Raw genomic sequence first — 12,858 nt, 5'->3', positions numbered from 1 at the left:
AATTAATCATCTTTTACTATATAAGATCATAAACTTTCTTCTGTGTGCAAGTTGTATGTGGATGTGATCAAAATGTGGTTTTAGTTCTCTTTTCTTCCTTCATGCAAGATCTTAGTATGTGGATGAAGGGAAGATGCCCTTGATCTTGTTTTGTGCTGCTATTGGTGGAGACTCAGGCATGCACAATGGTGTAGGCATACATGAGAAAGCTAATAGGAAGACTGCTACCATCGAGATCTAATAGTATGGTTCCTTTTGATAAACTTGCTGATGTTGTTTCTGTTGGACCTGATCCTGCTTATTTCTTGCACAAACTACTTAGTTATGCATAAGCTATCAAATTGTAGTAGAACTTATGTCAGTTAGATCATGCAGAGCCAAAAGAACAGCTTCTGTTAATAAATGGGAGGATAGAAGAAGATGAAGTTGCAAGGAGCTTGGAAAGGGTGTTGCTTGCAATGCGTGTAAGCACCTCAGAGCCTAAGGTGCAAACTCTGTCACACAACTTTTTTTTAACTTTAGTTGAGCTGCATGTAGGCCATATAAGCCAATTGTGCCTCATAAAATAAGCTATCGGTTTTATGTCTGCATTTCTTTTGCTGCAGGTTTTGAGGAGTGCTTTCAAAAAGATGCACATCTATGTCTACAGCCCTGATCCATCTTGCCCATATACCTAAACATAATGGGCAGTGGCATACTTGTAAATACTTGTTGTTTTCTGTATTTACTTGTAGCATAGATTAGGTTATATTAATGACAAGGAGGAAGGGCCACGGTTGCTGCCCTCTTTTCTTCTCTCTCTCTATTGCACATGCAGTCACCTCCTCTTCTTCTCTTCTTGCATCTACAAAGGATTCAATCCAGTGGTTTGGCGTAATTCTGCAATTTTCAGCTGCTTTTCCTGAAGTTTCAGCTTGCATTTCCTGTGATAACCATAAACATGGAAGATAGTATTATAGAAGGTAGCTACCATGTTGCAACAGTTTCATGCAAGACTTAAAATGACAGCAGGTGAATGCCAAGCCTTTAGAAACCTATAGCTGATACCATCCAAGCAAGGACTACAAGATCACAACTAAGGTGGCAAAACTGAAACAACTTCAACATAACATAGCAATCCTTTTTAGATATAAACTCAATACAGTTACAAGGCAAACAAATAACAGTTAAATAAACCTAAACTAGGATAGAAAAATAAGAAATAACTGCTATCAATCTCAAGATCAAGAAGCAGAAATAAGCATCATGTTTCAATAGAAAATGTACAATTTACTTAAGCAACTAAGATAACTAGGAAAGAAAATCTCCATACCAGGTGTCACACACCTGCAAACTCATGAGTTTCTCAAGAACAAGGGTTAGAGCATTCAATTACAAGACGTACCTGTGGAAACATACATTTCACGTCTACAAAAGTTGTTGATATGACCATTGAAGCACAAGAAGCAACAGCCTTTGATAGACAGCCAGTAAAGATAGAAAAAGAATTAATTTTCATGAAGAAAAATGTGCATGTGCATCATGAGGAAAGTGGGGGATCCAATTATCTCCCCTGGTAAATAGGCCAAACAAAGTCAATTTGTCAAATTGTGCAACTCTTCTATTGTGGAAAATAAATATATAATCCCACAGTCACATGTAAATTGGAAAATGGCAGGCTTCAAGAGGATTTGGTTGTTCTAGGACAGGTGTCCACTTGGTAGGAGCACTAAAAGTGTAGCAGAAACCATTCAATGTAATTGGGTAGATATATGAGAGAAACTTGAAAATTTCATGACTTTGTACATATACAGTGATTGCATGAGGGCATGGAATGAAATCACAAAACTGAACTCTAACATGTGTTTGTATTTGTTGTGGTTGTGCTGTATGTGGATGTGGGCGTGGAGAGAAAGAGAAAGAGAGAGAGAGAGTCTTTCAAAACATCACCAGTATTTGTCAATGTAAGAGATAAAAAGAAACCAATGCCAGCAGAAAGGTTTCGCGTCTAGAAAAAGGATACCTTTTATTTTTAGAAAACTGTTCACAAAAATCCCTGCTAATTGGCTATATTCCAAATCCATCAGTCACTTTTTATGTTTGCTGAATTTGTACTTCACTTTTTCTTAACCAGGAAAGTCATCCATCGGGCTTAATAATGGTTAAAATGAATACACCATACTGTCAAATATAGCATAAAAGACAATTATACCTTGATTTTAAAGAAGACTTATATTTAAAATGAAACGAGAGATGCTTTGAAAGCCAAATTTAGCTCTTTTTTTCCTTAAAACTAACTATACTAATGTGATCCTGAGATGGAAAAACTAATAATCGAGACAAGAATCACGCTCTTCAAATGCATATATATCAGACGGAATCCTCAACACGCACGAATTTATATCATTTTTACAGAGGGAGGAGTCTGGTGTGGGCAGTTGACCATATACCGACCGACAAAAGCTGGTTATTATTATATTGATACTTCAGAGTGGTTTTCTTCATTTACGTATAATAGGTTATCACTTCTAAAGGGAAATGCCTTGTATCCTTCAAGTCAAAATAAGAGATGCCTTTGCTTTACAAATGACTCTTTGCTTTACAAATAGCTCTCCATATCATTGCTAAATTGCGAGCTAGTAACTGCAGACAAGTCGCAAAAGTTTAAAAACATCAATCCTCAGAAAAGAAATCAGGCATTACTTATGTGCATATTTTAAAGGAGGAAGGAGAGAGGGACAGGTTTCAGTTGCAAGTTGAAGGAGATGAACCCAGTATATACCTCTTGAAGGAAATCAGCAGCACCTTTCCTTTTTGGGCACTTGAGACCACAATCCTCACAGAACTCCTCACAGAACTGAAGAGCATGGACATGAGGACCGTGATAAACAATCTTGCCCTCCGCCATCTCATCAAAGAGGTCAAACGTTTCTGGTGCTGGTTGGAGAAGAGATATCAACACCGGGGAATTTGTACACAGAAGACATGTGACTATCTGATATATAGGTGAGCTATCCAATCCAGATGATATCTCATCCATGAATATAATCTTTGTGGCCCCAATCATCTCCCCTGGTAAATAGACCAAGAGAAAGTCAATTTGTCAAATTGTGCAACTCTTCTAGACTACTAATCATTGTGGACAAGTCACACGTAAATTGGAAAATGGCAGGCTTCAAGAGGATTCAGTTGGTTATAGGACCCTGAGATTTATTTTGCAGGTGTCCACTTGGTAGGAGCACTAAAAGTGCAGCAGAAACCATTCAATGTAATTGGACATTTGTTCAGGTGATTCGGCAAAAGAGTAAGCTCAGCATGAGTTCAATACCCAAATTTCAAGTCAAAGTCGGTGTTTCAAGATGAAAAACCTATCAAAACCATTAAAACTTCAAAAGCCAATCACAAACAATTCCCAAGACCAGCCCAGGAGGCAGAGACGATGAGTTTCCACACATTTAGTTTACAGATTGCCAAGCCTACCCAATTCTAGCAATGTGTAGAGATGACCTCCTCCATGTCTTGGGTGTGCACAGTAAAACTGTGGCTTAATGCTTTTGAAGCAAACTCCCCACGAAGTATTACCATGTCAATAGCATCCATATCAACATCACCAACAACAACAAGGACAACCTGGCTGTCTGGGCCGTGCTCACCCTAAATTTCACAAAACATACAGAAATTGGATTGGTTGTTAGAATGGGCATATTCAACCAATAGCACAACAAAGTGTGAGATACATCTGACAGTAAACAAAAAGGGATATGTTAATGACATCTAAAGCAACAAAACCTTGTCATTCTAGAAATATTTACCTATCAAAATATTCCAATATTGCTTTACCAGAGCAGCATCTGAACTTACACAACTGAAGTGATAGGTTTTGTTTCATCTCCATTCTAAGAAATAAGTAACAATTAATGGCATCCTCTAGCTTTTACTGATAGACTGGTTTTTTTTGTGGATGCTCACCGCCTTGGCCCCTCCAGCACATACTTTTGGCCACTGAATATATGGGGCATGTTGTTATCAAGGGGATTGGTGCAATGGCTTGAGGTGGGGTTAGTAGATGACTAGTTTTCATTTTGAATGTCAAGGGGCATCAACTTTCTACGCCTCCCCACTTTAAAAGAAGAGGTCACTAATGCACCTGGCCAGTCTGTTGTGCCTTCAGAATGCCTTTTCTATTCACTTGTTTATATCTATCATGGTACAAAAACTAAGTTGTCAGTTCTTGTGGTTGGCCCTTGTTTTCATGGTACAGAGCCTCTGTGAGGTCACAATCCCCCAAAGTATTGTAAGGTGGGAGTTCTATATTCATCTTTTACTACCCTTTTTCCCTTATAATACTGTCTGTTTACTTTCATCTGGTTCATGTGTTCTTTTGATATGACAACTACTCGACATGGTAGTGCAGTTATTGAGTTGGAAAGGTAATTTGTAGTGATTCAGTCTGTTCATGGATAAATTCTCATGGGAACACAATTTTTGAAGTTGCGTACACCAGGTATTTAATCACAGGTTTTGATGGGGTAGAATTAAACTTCCAGATTCAAAAAAAGGGCTTGTGTGCAATGGGATGGAACTTTTATTCTAGGCATCTTACTTCCTTGTTTGATGGTATGGAAGTTTTACCTATGCCGTTTTTTCCTCCACCCCCACTAACACCACCCCCCCCCCCCACGTGCCTATTTGATGGCTAGAATTGAACTTCAAAATTTCCTTCACATATTTAACAGAAATAAATAGTATTTTCACAAAATAAAAAGAAAAATTGTAATCCTAAACATCAAGGGCAACCATCTCATTCATCTTTACAAGAGGAAGCAAATAACCTTCTTATCCCAACGGTTAATTGTACATTTCAATATTCATACATATAGAGCAAAATATAAGTGAAGAAAATTATCAAAGGTTAGCACTTTGCATTCAGTTAGCAGCAAAGTAACTCAATGAATAGAAGAGAAGATATTACAAAGGACAATTGTGTATAGAGTCAAAGATGTTGCATGACGTAAAGAATTGGCCAAGTAAGCCTAAATTCAATATATAATGAGACGTAGGTTATTAATGCCCTGATTCCATAGATGCAAGAGAAAAATTTTTTATGTTAAATAAAAAACTTTATTTTGAAAACCATAGAGACCATAAATCTTGAAGATGGGCTTGCACCTCAAAGGAAAAAAAAAAAAAAAAAAAAAAAAAAAAAAAACTATCTTTAGATCTAGACCTTTTCTGGACCTTCCAGACAACTTCATTCAATCGGTGAAAAAAAGACAGAAAAAAAAAAAAACCTTTTTGGAATAAGGTGGAAGGCAACTTTGATTTTGGTAAGTCCAGAACAAAATGATGCACCAAGCAAAAGCAATAACAATAGCTGAGGTGAGGGCCTGCGAAACCCGTGACCAGAGCATGAATTATGGAACATTAAAACACCATGGACAAATCGCTAAATTTCAAACCAGCCCGCAGTATGCAATTAAAAGAAAGAGGTCATCTACTGCAATTAAAAGAAAGAGGTCATCCCAACATTCCTAGTCTTCCAAGCACATGGTGTTGACAAAAACAAATTTAAACAATTTTGCTCTTGATGCACCCATCAATTTGACTTCCCCTAACTGCATCCTAGTCAGGCATGTCTATGGAAACCGTAACCTCATTTCCACTGGAAACAGAATAGTAGTTCTTGAAGACAATTTGTAGGAAATAAATGTCTTAAAAACCAGTAAAAAACATGGAAAAATCAATAAGCTATACTAACATGCAGGATGACTATTACGCTTGCAACGAAGATGAACATGCAACACTCAGGTACACAAGGCAGAAAGGCAGAAATAACATGAAAAACAAATGTATAGAAACTAACCTTCTATAAATTTTGAAACCAAACTGATCAAAAGAACTATTAGATAATTCAACTTGGCAAAGTATACAGATCACTAAAAAATCTGTACCATCGTAAACTAAAAACCAAACTATCAAAACCAGCAGCACCTTAAGAACATAAAAATATACATAAGTTCAGTGAGCCAGTGATGAAAATATAATTATGATGCACGGAATCTTAACTATCAAACACAAAAAATGAGAAACAAATCAGGAATTAATATGTTTGCAAAATAATTTAGCTAACTAACTTGGTTCGTGCCTTTTAGAGAAACAATCAAGAAGCATATGCTCTAATTTCTGACAATCCTAGTGAAGACCAACAAACACATGAAATCAATACCAAGGTTTAACAACTCCAACATTCACAGTTCTTCAACCATACCTCGGTTAGGAGATGCGCAACTTAGATACATGGTTTTAAACAGAATCAAATGCTCAATGAAAAGAACACGACAGTTAACAATCAAACCAAAACTACTATAATTAAGATTCAAACAAGCATGGAACCACAACACTACTTTAACCCATGTCCATACCATGCTAGACTATACACAAAAAGTACTCTAGTCAACTTACGCACTACATAAAACTGACTCAAAATAAGCATGGCCATAAATAAAATAATGAACATGGGTCTCAAAGTCTAAAGACTCTAAACCAGGTTGACACTCAACAATAAGACCAAACCTCAACTAAAATGATGTAAAGAGAATTAGCATTCCCTCGTATACTCACCAATCAGGAATATAGCAAAAGACGTCAAGTTTTCTTTGCAAAGAATTGAACTTTGAAATGTCTTGTTATTTTAAAAGTCTTGCCCATAAGCTTTTAGTGCATGTTGTGTGGAAAAGACAACCTTCTTTTACCTGAAGCATTCGATGAAGTATTAGGATTGGGAATCGCACCGATGCTATCAAATCTCACGAAGGGATTTCTTTCCATTTTCAAGGTGTGAGCATAAAGAAATTGTTATCTGCTTCATAGGAAACCAAAGAAAAGGAGTAGATATTAACCTCGAATCATTCATACACAAAGGATCTGCAATCAATGCTAGAGACTTCAGCTTTCATGTCCTTCATCCCTTGGCAGACACTTTTTCTTTCTTGCTTTCTTTTGTCATTGATTTTCTTTTGCTTTTTCTTGCTTTTTTTTTTTGCTTGTCTTCTTTGTCATTTCAATTTTTTTTTACGCCGGCCTTCACCTCTGAGGAGAATACCTCACCACCCCAAAAGGCTACTACAGAATGCCATCTCTTTGATGGTTTTGTGTAGCTTTGTCACGTGTCATACCCACTTCAACTTATGAGTTTCAACGAGACAAAATGTTCATAGGTTGTTATCTTCGTGGAATACACATAAATCACCTTTATGCATACCCAGTACTCTCGATTACTAACCCAGAGGAACAACTACACTCGCCCTGAGCCCATCTCTCAACACTCATTTTGCTACTTGCCAAGGTTTCAAAGAACAATCAGGCTTCCACCTCTTCGCACTTTCATGTTTGATTCTTGCAGATGTTTGATTGCAAAGGCGAATAACATTTCCTAATCCTTGAGCTCCTCGACATCACTGAACCCATCTTCATAGCTGACACAAAGAATCTTTCCAGTCTTCTCCTTCAATTGACTGATAGCAAGGGCTTGAAACTTCCTCCTTGACCCTCAAAGGAATACCTAAGACAAATCGAAGGTACATCGTCATGCAGCAAAATTCCTTTTCAAAAATAGTTAGTTTATTAAAACTTCTTGACGTCAAGTGATATATTACCTAGATTGTTTTCCCTTTTCCTTCGAGAAGAGTACGTTTATAAAACCAAGTGACCTTTGGTTGGAAGAAGAGAAATGACTAGGATGGTTTTTGCAAACTAAACATCGCAAGAAAGCACTCCCCTTGATCTCACCCTGTAAACATAGGGCTTTGTGATGGAAGGGTTCATAACAAGATGAATTCCTTAGACTTCTCCTATTGTAAGGGTTCCTTGAGAAAAAGGGAAAAAAATGACTAGGAGAAAAGGTTAATTCCAACTCTACTACCCAATTAAAACACCATTTTCAAAGCTGACGCGAAAGTTTAAGGTTGACAAGATGAAAGGATGGATTCCATAGCCCATGACACATAATAATGTAGGTGTAACTTTGAGGAATGGTAGGAGGGAAAGGTACTCTTTGCCTTCCATTTCATATAAAATAAATTAACTCAGATTATTGAAGAGATATAACACACTAGAAATGAAAAACATGACAGCTCAATCCTCTCAACCTAATCAGCAGCAGCAAGATTCAATCTACTTGTTGTCAAAAACCGTAACATATACAACATGTCTTCTAATTGCCACAACAATTGGTACTGACGCAGATCTTCAAATAAGTCAACAACTAATTCAGAATCAATCAGTAAAATTTATAGCAGCAAACTGTCTCATTTTTTCTTTGAGAAAGAAGCCCCAACTTGGCGAACAAAACAAATCACACATACCCAAGCTATGATACCATGTGAACAAACTAAATATCTCACAAATAGGCAAATCTATGGCACTTCTGAATCGCAAATTAATTTATTAAGAACCTCACAAATAGCCCTTTAAGAACTTGATCGACCAACAAACAGAAAACAACATGAGCTGTTGGGATCTCCAACAGCTTGAAACATAGCCCATGCAGAGTCCTCTGCTCTCTACAGCTAAGATGTTCAGCTGGTAAAGCAGAAAAAGAAAATAAAATAACATAAAAGACCACAAAGGTAAGAAAAATAAAAAATAAGAGATTACACAAAGCAAAAAAAATATATACAGCTGAATTCCTAACATAGTAGATGTCATCTACAGTAAAAGATGTTCAGTGTTCATAGCAACATATGAAAATCATGTCCACCACAGTAAGCATTTTCATTTACTTATGCCACAGACCAAGACTCGTTTAACCAATCCCTTGGCATTCAAATGCAGAAGAACCCATATGAATGAATCCATACAGCAATACAAATATCATAACTGGATTGGAAAGCAATCGATGATTACATACATATATGTTCATTCACTTTGACAACTACAAGAAAAAAATCAATACTGATTTAAATAATTCTGCTTCTCCTCAGATGCCTCAAAGAATAACATGAAAAAAGGGAAGTTAAAGAATTAAATTGCCTAGAATTACTTATGAAAGCTAACGTACTCCAATGTGAATGAAATACAAAAAAGCGCTGTTGAAGCATACAAAAAACAAGTTATACATACACACAAAAATTTCATCAAACAACTTGAGGACTAGCACAACGAAGACAACAAATCAGTGAGAGAGACAGGAAAAGATAACATACAAGAGCTGCGTCGGCCATGGCAGACGCAGAGCCTTAGCCAGAGAGAGAGAGAACAGGTTAACATAGATGTTTCAGAAACGACCTCATATGAGAACACCCACCAGCGATTAGGGCTGGACCACCTTCTTTCCGCAGGTCAGGGACGTAAATGACCACCTTCTTTCCGCAGGTCAGGGCTGTAAATCAGAGACAAAGAATGAGTATCTAAGCAGAGAAAGGCGTTTCATCTCGGCCATGGCCTACTCATAACCTGGATTGAGCGACAGAAAGGGAAAGGGAGTGGAGAAAGAAGGTTTAGTGCATACCTTGAAGAAGAGCGGGTGCTCGGAGGGAGACGGGTTGCATGGCAGTTGAAGAACAAGAGGGGAGACTCAGGGGAAGAGCCTGCAGCTGAGAGGTTTCATCGAGAGGAAAGGGAAAGTGTGTGGGATGGAGTTTAGAAGTTCGTCTGGGTTTAAATGTTAGGGAAAGCAAACAATTTCTTGGCTTGAGAGAGAGAGAGACGGACGTTGAATACCGGAAAGAAGCCGAAAGTCTTCAAAAGAGTCCTTCCTTCTTGGGAATTAATTTTGATTTCCTGTTATCGCAGAATTCCTTAATTTTCTTGCTTTCCATTAATGAATAACGAATAGTCCAACTGCAGATTAAAAAGGGCGTTCATATTAGAATATTCCAGTCCCTTTAATTGTACGTACATGGTAAATTGGTGGATCCGGTGCCCACCAATTAATATCCAAATGCTCAATTTAATGTGTTTACAGACCCAATAGTCATCAATGCTTTGCAAAACCTTTATCCAATAAATTAGGATCTGTATCCCGTGGGAAATAAACAGGTCCAAAAAAGTGCAAGGTTTCAAAGTGACCCGGTTTTGAAAAAGAGTCAGAAGAAATGGTTCGATCCTCTTATTTCTCGAACTGAGAGATCCATGAATCGGGATCCTAATGCATATAGATACAAATGGTCCAATGGGAGCAAGAATTTCCAGGAGCATTTGGAGCATTTCGTTTCTGAACAGAAGAACCGTTTTCAAGTGGTGTTCGATCGATTACGTATTAATCAACATTCGATTGATTGGTCCAAGGTTATCGACAAACAAGATTTGTCTAAGTCACTTCATTTCTTTTTGTCCAAGTCACTTCTCTTTTTGTCTAAGTCACTTACTTTTTTCTTTGTGAGTATCGGGAATATCCCCATTCATAGGTCCGAGATCCACATCTATGAATTGAAAGGTCCGAATGATCAACTCTGCAATCAGTTGTTAGAATCAATAGGTGTTCAAATCGTTCATTTGTCATGTGAAACCAATCACTGACTTGAATAAACAGGTCCAATTAAGAAACTAGATCTAGAACAGAAAATCTCGTATAAAAGGTTGCCATAAATTCAGTTTATGTTTAAGAAGCCATTATCATTATCCCATTAAAAAATATAATTTTGAAGCATAGATCCAACAGTTCCAACTTCCAAGCTTTTACAAATATCAATCAATCTAATAATTACACTTGGTAACATCATACTATCTTCTGTATTCAATGAAGTCCTCACATGCATTCAAAGGAGTGCGATCATAAAACGGGAGGCCAAGAAATTATACGAAACAATTAGAAATTTAATTGTAGATGCTCTAAAATGTGAACAAAAACATCTGAACGAGAAAAGGTAACAAAGTTCCATTTCCAAACAGATCTCACTTGAATTACCAGAGAAATGGCGACGAAGAAGAACATACCAATCAACAGGTGAGTGTACACGATGGTAGCATCCAGGCTTTAAATATATGACAGTATAATATTCCCTTCACTGGACTGTTAAAGAAACAAATATAATCTTGCAACAATAATGTCCACTTCAACGTAACAGGGGTCAAAACAACATACAGAGAACCAAAGAAACTCAGTCTCGTAACACCTGAATCAGCCAACAAGAAGACCAACAAGAATTACCAATGTATTCAGCACAAAAGAATTAAAGAAGTAACAAAAATGATGGGAAAACCATAGACCAGCTTAAAGTTTAAAATGGACATCAACCACAGCACAGTCTTGTTTACTCTATACAAAAAAAAATTAATTCTGAGGTAGTGTTTGGATAAGGAAGCAAAATTGGGTTTAGTTGAAAACATGTCTTTCATCCACACAGAGGATGTTGACAAACTTTATACCGCACAGAGGATGTTGACAAACTAAAAACATAGAAGGCATCAAATGAAGATTTACATGAATGACTGGAAATGGTTGATCTGAAAAAAGAAAAAGAAAAAGGCTTACATGACAAGAATATTAAGCTTGAGAAGGTTAACCTAAACTGGCTAGAAGGACTTGGATAAGTTTGCCCTCACTGAAAGGAGAAGAATCTTGATAATGGCTGACCACTGGATGTAGGATAGCTACCAATTTTATACCTCTTCCTCGTCCAATATTGTTTCCTAAAGAAGGATAAAATGAGATGTTCATATCAACTGCAGCAACAGAGAAAGGAACAAAACTCTTTGCTCTCTTTTACTGCATTTGCTATCGTGTGAGACATTACAACTATAGAATGTAGAATGTACCGTTCAGGAGATCAAAGGTCAAAATGAATATAGAAGACACTTTAGCATGTCAAATGAGGCATACACAGTTCTGCGCCATAGAAGAAGCTGGACCTGTTATTTTTTCAGCTTATATTTTCATGCATAATACTCCCTTAAAAGGTTAATGCATTCAGACCTAGTTCCGTAACAAATAATTTCAGCTCTGAAAGAAGCACAATTAAGAATGCAATAAGGTGAATGCAGCATGGCCATTTCTACCAAGCCTCCTTTACAATACTGTATTCAGACCTAGCCCTCTCTTCAGTGATACTCCAACATATCAACTAGGTTTAAGCACTCTTCAAAACCTAACTTGTTCATATAATTTCCAGTCACATGCAGTCCGTGCTAGCTACATGAAAGTGACGAAATCTAATTGATGCATTTGTTTAGTCATCTATATAGCTTTGACAAAAATTTTACATTCAGTTTACGACTGGAGACCTATTATGACACGTCTAGACAATTGCATAAATGAAAGGAATTGCATCATGGATACATAAATACATACATCAGTGTCCAATGAAAGCAGTCTACAACTTTCTATAGATTGAGCGAGAGAGAGAGACAGTACAACAATGTCTTGCAGTAAGTACACATGAAAAGTTAGAAAATGCACTCTCAAGGTTTCCATGGCTGCTTTGCACTCCTTCCATTCGCATGTGAGGCCTCCAACAAAGCGACTTGGCACTCTGCCGATAACTCCACATAAACATAAGAAGAATTATGTGTACCTTGCCGTTTGACTATTGGAGATAGGGCAATGGTGCCTTTCTTGGGTGATCGAATGAATGTGCCTCTATGGCGTAAATGGTGCTTCCCAATTCCAACTATTTTTTTTTCCAACTTGAATCGGCATGAAGTATGAACGAACATCCAAGATTTCATAAAATCTGGCCTGTTCCTTTTTCATCAACGTTAACGATTTTGTGGCCATTTTCTTGTAGGTTCTCTTCACTTCCTGCAATCTCTTGCTTCATGACCTCAACGCAAAGGAAATTATTATTGCTACCACAAAAATCGAGTTGATGACAGACCTTAACCATCTCTTTGTCTTGAGAGGCGGACACTGCCTTTGCTATTTGTTCTCCATCCTTGTAT

General features: G+C 37.3%; 1 long non-coding RNA gene across 2 annotated transcripts; it reads right to left on the bottom strand.

Moving 5' to 3' along the window:
* Positions 1-532: 532 nt before the first annotated feature.
* LOC116263407 (uncharacterized) lies at positions 533-9,668 on the bottom strand. 2 transcript variants are annotated; one of them, XR_007574515.1, is made up of 5 exons: positions 9,488-9,668; positions 9,265-9,358; positions 3,460-3,633; positions 2,762-3,051; positions 533-923 (listed from the first exon to the last, which is right to left on the bottom strand). It is a non-coding gene; the product is annotated as an uncharacterized LOC116263407 (long non-coding RNA). The 2 variants fall into 2 exon arrangements; XR_004174648.2 differs by having other exon boundaries at positions 9,284-9,358.
* Between the last annotated feature and the right edge of the window lie 3,190 nt (positions 9,669-12,858).

Source organism: Nymphaea colorata, chromosome 10 (assembly GCF_008831285.2).
Source record: "Nymphaea colorata isolate Beijing-Zhang1983 chromosome 10, ASM883128v2, whole genome shotgun sequence".
Classification (NCBI taxonomy): Eukaryota; Viridiplantae; Streptophyta; class Magnoliopsida; order Nymphaeales; family Nymphaeaceae; genus Nymphaea; species Nymphaea colorata.
The sequence above is the reverse complement of the archived record's forward strand: the minus strand, read 5'-3'. Positions and strand labels throughout refer to the sequence as shown.